Source organism: Uloborus diversus, chromosome 4 (assembly GCF_026930045.1).
Source record: "Uloborus diversus isolate 005 chromosome 4, Udiv.v.3.1, whole genome shotgun sequence".
NCBI lineage: Eukaryota > Metazoa > Arthropoda > Arachnida > Araneae > Uloboridae > Uloborus > Uloborus diversus.
The window spans coordinates 23165856-23178772 of NC_072734.1; the positions used below are offsets into that span (position 1 = coordinate 23165856).

Here is a 12917-nt window from a genome sequence, read left to right on the forward strand (position 1 = left end):
CTCCCCCAACCATAGCACTGGACTTAGGTGAAAATATATTCAACCAAAAAATATGTATGTAATTGTTTTTTTTATTCAAAACATGAAAAAATTTTAATTGAACTTCCTGAACGACTGATGTTCCTCAAGGGGAAAAAAAAAAAGAAAAAAACCTTTTAGTATCTAGATTTCATTTAACATGTTTGAATGAGAACATTATTCAATGATTAGGCTTCTAAATGCAGGGTGCCCCCGAGGAAGGTGAGGGGGAGGGGGGCACGCAGCGCAGGCTGCGGCTTTCAAGTTTTTAAAAGGGTGATTTTTCAGGGTTTTGGTCTCATTTTGGGGGTGCTCCGTAGCATTTGAAGGGGTGCCACCTGCTTGTAGGGGGGGAGCACCCTTGAAAAATATATTTGCGTTCGGTTCTCCCTGTTTAGAAAATAGACGAATATCAGATCCAACCGTCTGGGCTGCGAAAGTCTGAAATGATGTGGGAGTCCCCCCTGCCACTGAATATCTCTACCAGCTCTTTTCAAGTTGAAAGCAGGTGCTGGCACTATTTCCGTCTTTTACGTTTGGCTTTTCTTTCTAAGGCAAGGCACGACCAGAAGATTCTGATGGAAGTTATTTCTGGCCACAACCAAAATAGTTTTTCTACCAAAAGGATCACTGGAATACGGAGAGACGCTGGGAACTTGCTGCTTCTAGCGGTTTTCTGTCTAACACCACACCAGAGGATGAATCACAAGATAAATCCAATAGTGTTTTTTTTTTTCGTGATGTTTTCTTGACTTGAGTAATTCATTACGACGAGCAGAATCGTAGGAGGGGTTTAGTAGTTTCTACGCTGTTAATCCGATTTGCGTTTTTGAGATCAATCTTTTGGAACAGAGTAACGTGGGGCGTGGGCAGTGACATGGCGAGATTTTTTTTCATGGAAAGGGGTTTTCTTTTTTTTTTTTTGCACCCACGCCGACAGACAGACAAATAGATATGGATAGATAGTGAGAAAAGATAAATAGAAAGATATAGGTAGATAAATAGAAAGATGTTAGTAGATAAATAGAAATAAATAAAGAGATAGATAGACAAATAGAGACAATAGATAAAAAGATATTCATAGATAGATAGATCTAAATAAATAGATAGATAGATAGATAGAAAAAGATAAATAGAAGGATATAAGCAGGGGCGTGCACGGGGGGGGGGGGGGGAGAGAAGGGACACCTGTTGGCCCGAGCCTGAGCCTGAAGGGGACCCAATATGTTTAAAACTAGGGGTGAAATATAGAGGGAAACAATATGGAGGGATAAGGGCGGAAAAGTCATTTGTGACGGGCCCAAAAATTTTTGTGCACGACCCTGGATATAAGTAGAATCAAAAAGTAGATAAATGGATAGATGAACCATATGCATTCATACACTCCTGTTTGTGAAAATTGCAACACCATTAAGGAAGCATCATAGTTGAATGAAATTTAATACACAGTTGAGTGGTAATGGTATAAATTAATGATTACATTTTCAAACTAAACAAACAATAAAAAGAGATAGAAATTAGTATTTTTTTTGTGGCCACCACGTGCCGCAATAAGAGCCGATACACGACTCGGCATGGAGTGAAACAAAGTTTGAATATCTGCCTGCGGAAGAGTATTCCATATTGTTTGTGTGCGCAACCAAAGTTCGTCTGTCGAAGCAACAGGACGAGGATCACGAGCGAGACGCCGCCCAATGAAATCCCACACATGTTCAATCGGTGACATATCCGGAGAATATGCAGGCCAAGGAAGAAACTGTACTTGCTGCGAATCAAGGTAAGATTTGACAGTCCTGTCGACATGTGGACGGGCATTATCCTGCTGGAATACAGCCCCTGACAATCCTTGCAGGAAAGGAATAGCTTAAGGCTGTAAAACTTCGTGGGGCTGATAAACTACAAATTGGTCCATTGTAGCCGCAGGCGGTGATGGTTTTGCGTGAGAGGAATCTTTACTAATATTATAAAGAGAGAGGGCGAATTTTTTTGTGTTTATATGTTCGAGGTAATCTCCGGAACCACTGCACTTATTTGAAAAACTCTTTCACTACATGAAAGGTGCTTTCTTACTGAGTAACATAGGCTATAGTTCGAAAAAATCCAATAAATAGTTCTTTTTTTATTCAAATTTAGGCCCAAATTTCACGTAAATTGGCTACTATTGGCTATTAAAGGGGTGAAAAATTTCTTGCACACATTAATATTATATATCGTTAAAAAGGGTAGAATTTTCCGCGTTCTAAACAATTTGTTTCAATGCTCTAACTTAATTACGGTGGGAGTAATTTGCGTTTTTAGCTCGAACTTTTTTAGGCTTAGCTGAAATTTAGGCACTACTTTCTTCATTAAATCTATCATTAAAAAGTGAAGGAATTGTCCCACAGTTTATTTTTTGACAGCATTGGAAAAAACGAGATTTTTTACTCCAGATCTCTCTCGAACATTAGTAGAAAAAATTAGCTTCTATCTTCAAAGGAAAAAAAGTTAAAAGCGTTTTTAAATCAATTTCGAATTATGTCATTTTGATTCAGGTTGTCAACCATTTTATTTTCGCGTTTCCATGGTTACGCTTTTTGAATCCATTCCTTATTTTGCATCTGATTTCTTAAACCATGGCCCCACTCAAGCGCTAGCGCATTGAGTGGGCAGGGCCGATCCTAGCAGGTGTGCAGCGTGTGCACCGCACAAGGGCGGCCAAAGCAAGGGGCAGCCGCAGGCCGCATAATATAGTTCTTTTAATCAAGCAAAATTCATCAAGAATTTCTCAGAAGATAACTTATAATAATTAAAATAAATATGCTGAATTTTAAATGTTCAATTATCAACGTATGTGCCGATTTCCCGACAGCATAAGATAGTTTAAGAAAAATAGATTGTTAGCGAAAATTGTGTTGATTCACTGTCCATTAATATTTACTCTTTACACACATGCTTCATTTGGTTGCAAAATTCGTGACAGAACCGGTAATCAGGCATGGATACAGGGGAGGGGAGATGAGGGAAATGGCCCCCTCCTGAAGCATGAAAGGGTGTCTACTAAAAGGAGCCCTCAGGGCCCAGGGCGGCCACTAATGTTTACCCCCAAGCTTTTATAGACCTAAACAATGAAGACATATTTTATATATTATATTTAAAAAAAGCTATACTGATTAGATAGTCTCGAGAGTATTTCAAACAACAAATTCTATTTTCAAAAATCGCGGATGCGTGGAGAGACAGTGGAAAATTGTTACTCCGCTGAGAGTCAAACGTATTAGAACTAAAATTTTGTAGTTTTCCCCCTTTACAGCATTTTTTTTTTCGAATTAAAATCACGAATGAACTGCTCGGTTTCAGATCAGGGCTCTTGCTGCTAGTAGTAAATTTAAACGTAGCTCCAAAACGAAGGTCTAAAAGGGTGCCATGACCTCCTTGACGACACTAAAGAAGGCTTAAAATCGCGTTTTTAGGACTTTAATTTCGGAAAATTTTGCTATTTGAACTACCGATCATAAGGACCCAATTAAATCTCTGATTCACTCCTTCCACCTTAACTTAATCAAACATCGCCTGAAAATGTTGGCTTTAAAATCCAAAATGTGTTTTCAGAGGACAGTCCTTCTTAATGTCATCAAAATTTGCTTAATGACATTTTTCGTATTTCTCTTTCGAAATTTTTGCGATGGAGGGCCCCAAAATCCATTCCCAAACATTACTACCAAAGATAGTCTCCATTAGCGCCCCTAATCCCACGCCCTCAGTTTGAAATTGACTTCAGTTTCAAAAAAAAAAACAGTTCGTGAGGGCACACTGAACCCCCTCCCGATCTTTGTCCCATCGTTATCAAACAATGCGTAAAATACGATTTTCTAAAAAACTCTGGAGGAGTCTGGCTTATGTAACTGCCTGGCTTACGTAACTTTTTACGGCGCTAGGGCATATACCCATCCATTGTCGAAGTGAGATGGATAAAAGTCTGTAGTTGTGTTTTTCAGATATAAATATCGAAAAATATCCGAAAGATCCGCCGAAGCTTCCCAGTTTTGTTAACGTCACCAAAGATAGCATAAAATTGCGCTTTTAGAAATATTCACTTGGGAGCCCCAAAACCCTTCCTTCCCAAAAATAGCCTAAAATGAATTTTAGTTCCGAAAAATATTTCGGGTCGGAATATTTTCCCATTTTCCTTATCGTTTTCAAATATAGCCAAAAATGGGTTTTTTAAACAACAGTGCCAAGAAATTACTGGAGGAAAGCCGCCAAATTCCCTACCATCACCAAAGACACCTAAATTTGCGTTTTAAACTTCAATTTTGAAAACTTTCGACAGGAAGTGATTGAATCTCCCTCCCTCTAGCAACGTCAACAAAGATAACCCAAAACTGCTTGTTTAAAACTTCAGTTTCGGAAAATTTTCGGGAAGAGCGCCGATCTTTCCTAAGCTGGTCACAAAAAATAGCTTCGAATTGATTTCAATTTTGAAAGAATTTTAGGAGAGAACTCCAACATTACTTTTCCCCTGAAGTCCCGTAAAAGTTCCTAAAATTGCGATATTTGACGTCAATTTCGAAAATTTCTCCATGCACCTGGAATATACCCAACTCTTTTCTCCTTGCAACCAAACACAACCAAAGATTACTAAAACTATTTTTCGCCCGCCAATTTCGATAATTTTCTGGGAGCAATCCCTCTCCTCTGATTCCCTCTTCTCCGTCCTTTCTCTGATGTCACCGAAGACAGACTATAAAATGCGTTTTTTCGACTAATAAATTTTGGTATCTATTACTTTCTTCAAAGATGTAAATTGTACCTAAGGAGTTTCTTACTATAAAACTTTTCTTCCTTTTTATAAGTTCATCATTCTTGGTTTTTTTTTTTTTTGTTTTTTTTTTTTTTTTAATTAGAACTTGATATAGAAATTTAAAGAAATATTTATATGGATGTCAAAGATTAGTCAAAATATGCAAATTACTCTTTAGGGGCGGCACATTAGATCTTTGCACATGGTCGGCCCACACCCTAGGATCGCCCCTGTGAGTGGGGCCATGCTTAAACTTATTCTATTTCACTGTTTCCATGGTGTTTTTTTTTTCTTTTATTTAAGTTATTCTTTAAGCTCTTAATATATAAAGATTTGAAAGCTACTGTTAATGTGATTTTATACCTTTTTGTTTGTTTGGCGAAACATTTATTATTGCCAAAGAAAAAACATTCGCTTCACTCGCAAAAGGGCTGGGTTCCGGTAGCGTGGTCGCTTGGTACGTTAGCCGCGGAGCAGGGGGGTTCAGTCTAGGATTATCGTTTTAAGGCAACCGTTAATGTAATTCATTGTTTTTGCGATTTGTTTTGAAAGAAAAGAAACTTTTGATTTGTTTTTATCCGAGTGAAATGTACGACATTTTCTTCTTTTTTCTGACGATGATTTTTGAATGTTCCATGGGATGTTTTTTTTTTTTTTCGTTAGACGGATGGATTATGATAGCGTGGTTGCTGGGTAAGTTTGGCGATCATCAATAGAGCTGCGGAATTATTTTTACTTTTGAAAGATATTATTTGATGTATTTTTTTGTTTATTTGGCGAAATATTTTAAATTGCAGTAAAAACCGCTTCACTCGCTAAATAGAGTTTTAAAGCAACTGTAAATCTAATTTAATGATTTGACGAAAAGTTTTTAATTCCAAAGAAACTTAAATAGTTTTTTTTTTTTTTTTTTGAAAAGGTGTGTACGCATTTTATACAAAGAAAAACGATCGTTTCACATCAGAGGGGGTGAGGGCGTCAATTTTTTTTATTCAACAGACTTCCATTAAATTTTTAGCACCGGTATCGCTGTGCGGGTACTGCTAGTAATGTATAAACAGTTAGATATTAATAGATAGACAAAAATAAATATAGATAGGGAGAATGATAGATAGATATATACAAGACTGATGAGACAATGAGAGTCAAAGTAGGCCCCTTGTCAGTTTAGCCGTCAGGCCCCTATCCCCCTACAAAACGTATGAAACTTAAACTATTTTGGGCCTCTAATTTCCCGAACGGGGTGGATTCAGAAAGCACATAACCCAACTTTGCCTCTAAGTCTTGAGGTCCTTTTGGCTCAGCGGTAAAGCATTGGGTTAAGCATTGGTTTCCTAGGAGCGAATCGCCGACCTTCGACGTCGCTTATCGCCGAAAGGAAAAGTTGATTCTTCTGCGCATGCGCGTCCGACGTCTTGAGTGGCCACTCCGGAATCACTTGACTTTAATTTCAGCGTCACGCCGAGTAGCGACGCGAAAGCTCGGTGATTTCGCTTCTAGGAAACCAGGGCTTTACTGTTACAAAGTTTTGCGGATTTAACCATGCCGCGGACCCATGGTTCACTCTGGCATCCGACATGAGTGATTCGAGTACGGCTGACAGATACCTATACAATATACATTGCATGACAGCTGGTGAAAACTTCCAAATTTCAAATGCAAACCCTCTCCTTATAACCATAATACCACTGTAGCGTGCATGGAATATGCGATAATTTTTGACTTCAGAATATTGTAGGGGTAGTTAGTAAGTAAGCATACTAAAAGTCCCCACCCCTAATGGGTGAGCTAAAAGTGGGAGGGAGGGGGGAAGAAAATTTTGGGTTTTCTGAGAAAATGCCGGAAACGGTTGAAAAAATGCGTTTAAAATAGAAATTCAAGCTTAATAAAGTTCCTATAGAACTGTTTCTACAAATGTTTGTCAAATTTCCAATAATTTTCCGGGTATATATGTTATGAAAAATCCATGATTTTTGGAAAAATTCACAATTTCACAATAAATTTAGTTAACTTTCGCTTTTTTCGGAACACATTTTTCCTGCCGTTTCCGAGATATAATCGAAAACCACAAAATTTGGTTCCCCCTTTCCACCTGTAACTCCCCTCACTCTCCCCCTAGGGTACGGGACTTTCAGTATCTTCACTTATTAATTACTTGTAACAAATTTTTTACTGGGGAAGTGCTGACTTTCTGCACTTCCTGCTGGCTTTCTGCACTATGCATCAGTTCACTTTCGTTAAACAGGGCCTTAAACAGAGCTAATTCATGCAGCATATACATAGTTCTGCAAATCTTCGTCCAATTCCTAGGTAAAATCCTTATAAATAATGTCACTTTTTTTTTCAACATTCTTACCCTCCCTCCCCCCTCCCTTTGTCACAAAGTACGTTTCATAAACTAATTTTAAAAACAGATTTGTTTTAAAAAATGCTTGATGTCACACTTCTTACTCTTTGCTTCCCCCTTGTCACAAAGTCACAATTTCACGACCTCCTCTCCCCCTACCCTTTAAACATCATTTGTGTTATAGTAATCCACAAATACTTCTTTATTGTCAATCAGGATTGTCGATTTCATTGAGAAAAGAGGAAGTACGCGATTCTTTCGAGTCAGTTTGAAATTTGTGAATGGCTAGTGTTCCATTTTTTTTACCATGAAAGTGCGTGTTTGAAATTCTGTAACTTTTAATTGATTGAATAAAATACAACAAAATAACAGATCAAATTGAAGGAAATTTAAAGCTGTACAATTTTGTCATTGACAATTTTCATGAATACTGATCCTGGGAGGCACAAAGAGCAAATGTTTGACAAAAAGAAAATTGACATAAATTTAGAAAATTATTGGAAATTTTACAAATATATGTAGAAACAGTTCTATACGAAGTTTATTTAGCTTGAATTTTTATTTTTAACGCATTTTTTCCACCGTTTCCGACACTTTCTCGAAAAACAAAAATTTTCTTCCCCCCCTCCCTCCACCTTTAGCTTACCCCCTAGGGGCGGGGACTTTTAGTATGTTTACTTACTAACTACCCCTAACAATATTCTGAAGTCAAAAATTATCGCATATTCTATGCACGCTCTACCCCTGTTTTGAGCACTCATTGACTGGACTATAATGTCATCTTCAAATGTCCGAAAGATCATTTCCAGAGAGAAAAGTGCGATTTTTCCCGAATGTGCAATACAAAGAGAGGTTTGCGTACTTTAACTAAACTTTCCGAAGAAAACGAAAACTTTGGATACTCGACTAGAGATCGTCCTTTCATCTGAGTTGCAATTTTTATTCATATGTACAAATGATGAAAACCCCAGTAGCAGAACAACGTGACGCTGCGACGCACGTCGCAGATTTTTGAGTAAGTCTGCAAACCATTTCCGAATTAGAAAGTTTTTTTTTTTTTCAGTTTTGCACGAATCTGTATTATTAAAAGTCGAAAAGTACAGTTCTGATTAAAGCAGAAAAACAAAAGTAAAAACAAACGAGCTGATGCGTGCATCACATGACTTCTTTTTACTCTAATTTAATGTAATTTCCCCATCATTGGCATTTTTAATGTGATTCAATAGTTTACTCTGAATATCACCAACAGTGGCCAAATTGTAACCAGATTTAGAAAAAAAAAATCACCAAATTTGTCGCCAAGTTGGCGACAAAACTTGGCGACCAAAATACTGGCGATAAATCGCCAAGTGTACGCCAGATTTTAGCACCACTTAAGTTTACATCGAAATTAACACTGATTTCCCCCCAAAAAGGGCAAAGGACCAAGGACCCCTTAAGAAACACCCGAATGCATCCAAAAGGGGAGATGCACAACTAGACCGCACTAGGAGTCTACGTACCAAATTTCAACTTTCTAGGATATACCGTTCTTGAGTTATGCGACATACATACGCACATCCGTACATACGTACATACAGACGTCACGAGAAAACTCGTTGTAATTAACTCAGGAATCGTCAAAATTTATATTTCGCGTATCTATACGTTCTTAGGCACTTACTTATCCACGTGTGGTCGAGTCGAAAAAAAAAAAACTCAACATTCATTCGGGGGTGAGTAAAATGGAAATTAAGGTCGATTATTGACTGAAAATTTTTTCGTGAATACAATACTTCCTTTTTTGTAAAAGGAAGTAAAAAGACGCCCACATCTTTTTTTGGGAGTCCTTGGTGCATGAGAAGTCAAACACTCTTGCTCCGACAACTATCTGTGCTTCAGTTTTCTATGTTATTTTGAAGTTTTTGGGTTTACGTTTTGGGGCAGTTAATTTTTAAATTCAGCATTATATTCTCAAGCACTCCATAGTGATGTTTTATATTAATTGTTCCGATTAATCTAATACTGATTTACATCGCAGACTATTTTTGTGTTTTTTAAATCTCCGTCGTAGACTATTGATAAAATTTCAGTTACCGGGATGGAGACTTTGAAAGATTTGTGCGGGTGTTATTTGAATCAAAATATTGCTTTTCGTAATGCTTAAATGTCTTTACAAATTAGCTGTATAAAATATAAATTAGATAATGTTTCATCATAATAATAATCAGATGGATTATTGATATAAAAAGGGAATTTTATTGATAAAAACAACATACAAACAATTATTTTGTCCAAAAATCTTTAAAATTTCTTGCTTTCAGCTTTCTTTTAAACCAATAAGAATTTCCTTCAGTTGGATGTTTGACTTCATTACTCGGTATTAAGCAAACAATACTTGTAAAACTTGAATTTATTATTTTAAAAAATCCAACTCGTAAAATTACTTGGTAAATGTTAGGACAATAAATAGTCCAGGATCTGAAGGGGGTTGAGCATACATGGAAAGGCTGACGCAATATTATTTCTGATTATTGTTACAGACACGATGGTGATTATGAAACCATATGTCATCGCCCCCCTGGGTGGTCGACAACCCTGGAGGAGGGGGGAAAGCAGTGGGGGGAGCCGTTTACTAAAATACTCATAACTCGCGAGCTATTTGAGATAAAACACTGAAAAAAGTGGCAATCGACGCAACAAAACAAGGGCTTCATAAAAGCTAAATATGATTATGGACCTATCTTTGTTGGTTTCTGAGTAAAATTCCATTTTTTGCAAACAAGCAAAATTTTTGAATAAAATGCGCAAAACAAACTTTTTTGACCAAAATAAATTCCAAATCAAAATTTTTTGATTTTTTTTTCAAATAAAGTCTTAAATATCATTATTCAGTTTGCTAAAACTATTTAAGTACTGTTAACGCGTTGAAAAACAAAATGACAGTAGCAAGCTCGAAAACTATTCGTAGTATAGTTCAGGATCTGAAGGGTGTTTTGAGCATGCATGGAAGACCTGACGCAAAATTATTTCTGATTATTGTTACAGGCACCATAGTGATTATGAAAACACATGTCGTCCCCCCCCCTCGGCGGTCGACATCCCCGGGGGAGGGGGAAAACAGTAGGGGGACGCCGTTTACTAAAACACTCATAACTCGCGAACTGTAGGAGGTAAAGCATTAAAAATGTGGCAAAAGATGCAACAGAACAAGGGCTTGAAAAACCTAAATACGTTTATAGTTCTATCTTTGTTGGTTTATAAGTAAAATTCTTTTCTTAGCAGCCATGCAAAAATTTTGAATAAAATACGAAAAGCTTTTTTTCCAAAAATAAGTTTTTTTTTAAAATTATTTAACCGTTTAGGGAATCAATAAAATCTGAAACTTCATCATTCAGTTTGTTTAAAAAACTACTTAATTATTACCAACGTGAGCGTTAAAAAGCGAAATAGAAAATGTAAGCACTGCCTAAGTTAGCGCATTGAACAAAACGGCAGTATGCTAAGGAGAAAAAAATAGCCTTATTATCCTTATGACGAACTATTCATTCTTCAGTTTACAAACTTATTCTAATTGCAAAGTATTCAACTATGGCTTTAATTTTGTTATATACTGCTTTAAATTTGAGAGGAACTAGGGAACCAGGCCCACAGTAGTATCATATCAAATATAATTTTAATTTATTTTTGTTAATTTATATTTTCAATTTGCACAAAAGAATATTGCGGGTATTGTTTTGCGGATATTATTTTTTATAATTTACCCAACAAAGAACAATGATACAAGAAATAATATGTTCTAAATAAATATAAAAAATTGGAAGAATCTTTGAGCTTTTATGAAAATTAATATAAATATAAAATTATACTACAGTTTTACTACAGTTACACTACAGTTTAAAAAAAAACTAATTAAATAAAATTAGTAAAATAATGCGTATTAAAATATAATTGCAGAATATCAATATGCATGCATAAAGCATTAATATATCAGAAATTCTGAAAGCTGGATCATACTCTCTTTTGTTGACTTGTAATTGTTCTGTTGAATCGTTCTCTTCCGAGTATTTTGTAGTTTATGGGTTTTTGCTTTAGTCTTAATAGCACAGTATTTACAGCAAGATGAATTATTAACAAAACATTTACAAGATTATTTACAGTTCTTGCCTGCGCAGAGTGGTATTAAACTCTCTGGTAACACTGGCTGCATCATAAGGTGTGGGACTTTATTGTTTTCATCTAATCCAAGTGAAACCCAAACTTGGTTACATCTAAAGGCACTGCTAAGGTTCAGGGGAATTGATTCAATAGTACTACTTCTACAATAGAGCAATACTTCTTAGCACATGTTGGAAAGAATTGCAGGATTATGGTAAAGAGCTGATATCATATTTATTTCTGATGGAAATGATAAGAAATTATTGTGTGTAATGGTTGCATTCGCAAGAAATACCTATTTTCTCGACAATTTTTTAATACTACAGCTTCTAACAGTTGAAGTTCTGAAGCACTCAGATATTGTTTTAATGATAACTCTAGTGTACAAAAAACAGTTTCCGACTTTTTTGGTAAAGTGAAAGCATACTTTTTTGTTCCTATTTTACTTGTTGAATCGCAGTCAGAAAATGCATCAAAAGCTTGTAAAATTTTAGATGTTTTTTTTCCGTAAGTGCTCTTGAAGATAGATGCCATCCTAAAGCTCTTTTCCTTTCCACAACACCATCACATGAAATGGCAACCTCTGTTCCTTTAACAAAGATTGTCAATAAGAATTCATTAGTTTCTGATCTATAAACTATTAGTTACTTTTTCCCCTATTTTGCACTGAATCATATGTAGGAAGATAGATTCTGTTGCGTGCTTCGTCCTGGTTGGACTCGGGCATTTCAGAGAAATTTATTATTTGACCCTCAGATTTTAAATAATATTCATTTTCGTTTTCAGAGTTACCAGGCACCAGAAGCTGATTGGATGCAGGAACGGATATGTTACATATTATATACTCTGAAATGTACTTTTAAAGGTTCTTTTTATTTTCAGGAATGGCTGACACGAAACCACTGGTTTGGTACATAATGATTTTTTCATAAGGGAAGGAGACTTTCCTGAACTTCTGGTTTTGAAGTTATGAAAACGACAGTGAGATGTACCGATCGTGTTTAAGGTCCACTCGTGTAATTTGACTATTGGAGAGAAAATTTCATTATTTTTCATTTGGAGACCTGTAAAAACTTTGCTGCATTTGAAAGTAGTGTTTGGGACATTATGGACCAGAGTCATTCCATTGATAACTTGAACTTTGTTCTTAAAATAGAGTGCTTCTTCTAGTGTTTTGCTGCAAGAAGTATCATTTTCAATTACATTCACGAAATCGGACCTCTCGCTTTGCTTCAGTGAACCATTCTGATGAACCTAACCTAGCACTGGGCTAATTGTATGGGAATGATTTTTAGCTGTACTAATATCACTTTTGAGCTAACGTTTCCCAGGTTAAATATTTTTTTTTTTGGTTTTCTTTTGCTGTTTTGCAGTCGCTATTGAAGATATTGCCATTGCAGGACTTCTCTGGATAAGAGACTATTCACATTTTCTTTAACGTTCCACTGAAATTTTGATGCTGCTTATGTGGCAATAGCCTCGCTCACTATGTTTCATAACTCAGATGTAAAATCTGCAAAAGGGTTATCCTGATAGTTTATCCTTTCCGTAATTACTTTGTACTTGCAAACTTGCATGTTTTAATTTTTTAAAAAGTGCCATTGTGACCCATACCAAGCAGCTATAATGCGTTAA

General features: G+C 36.2%; 1 protein-coding gene across 1 annotated transcript in view; it reads left to right on the forward strand.

Moving 5' to 3' along the window:
• The first annotated feature begins 1287 nt into the window (after nucleotides 1-1287).
• LOC129221469 (uncharacterized) overlaps nucleotides 1288-12917 on the forward strand; it is an 82592-nt gene continuing 70962 nt past the window's right edge. Inside the window, exon 1 of the mRNA XM_054855950.1 lies at nucleotides 1288-1795. The gene's annotated coding sequence lies outside the window, so the exon portion shown is untranslated. The remainder of the gene's footprint in view (nucleotides 1796-12917) is intronic.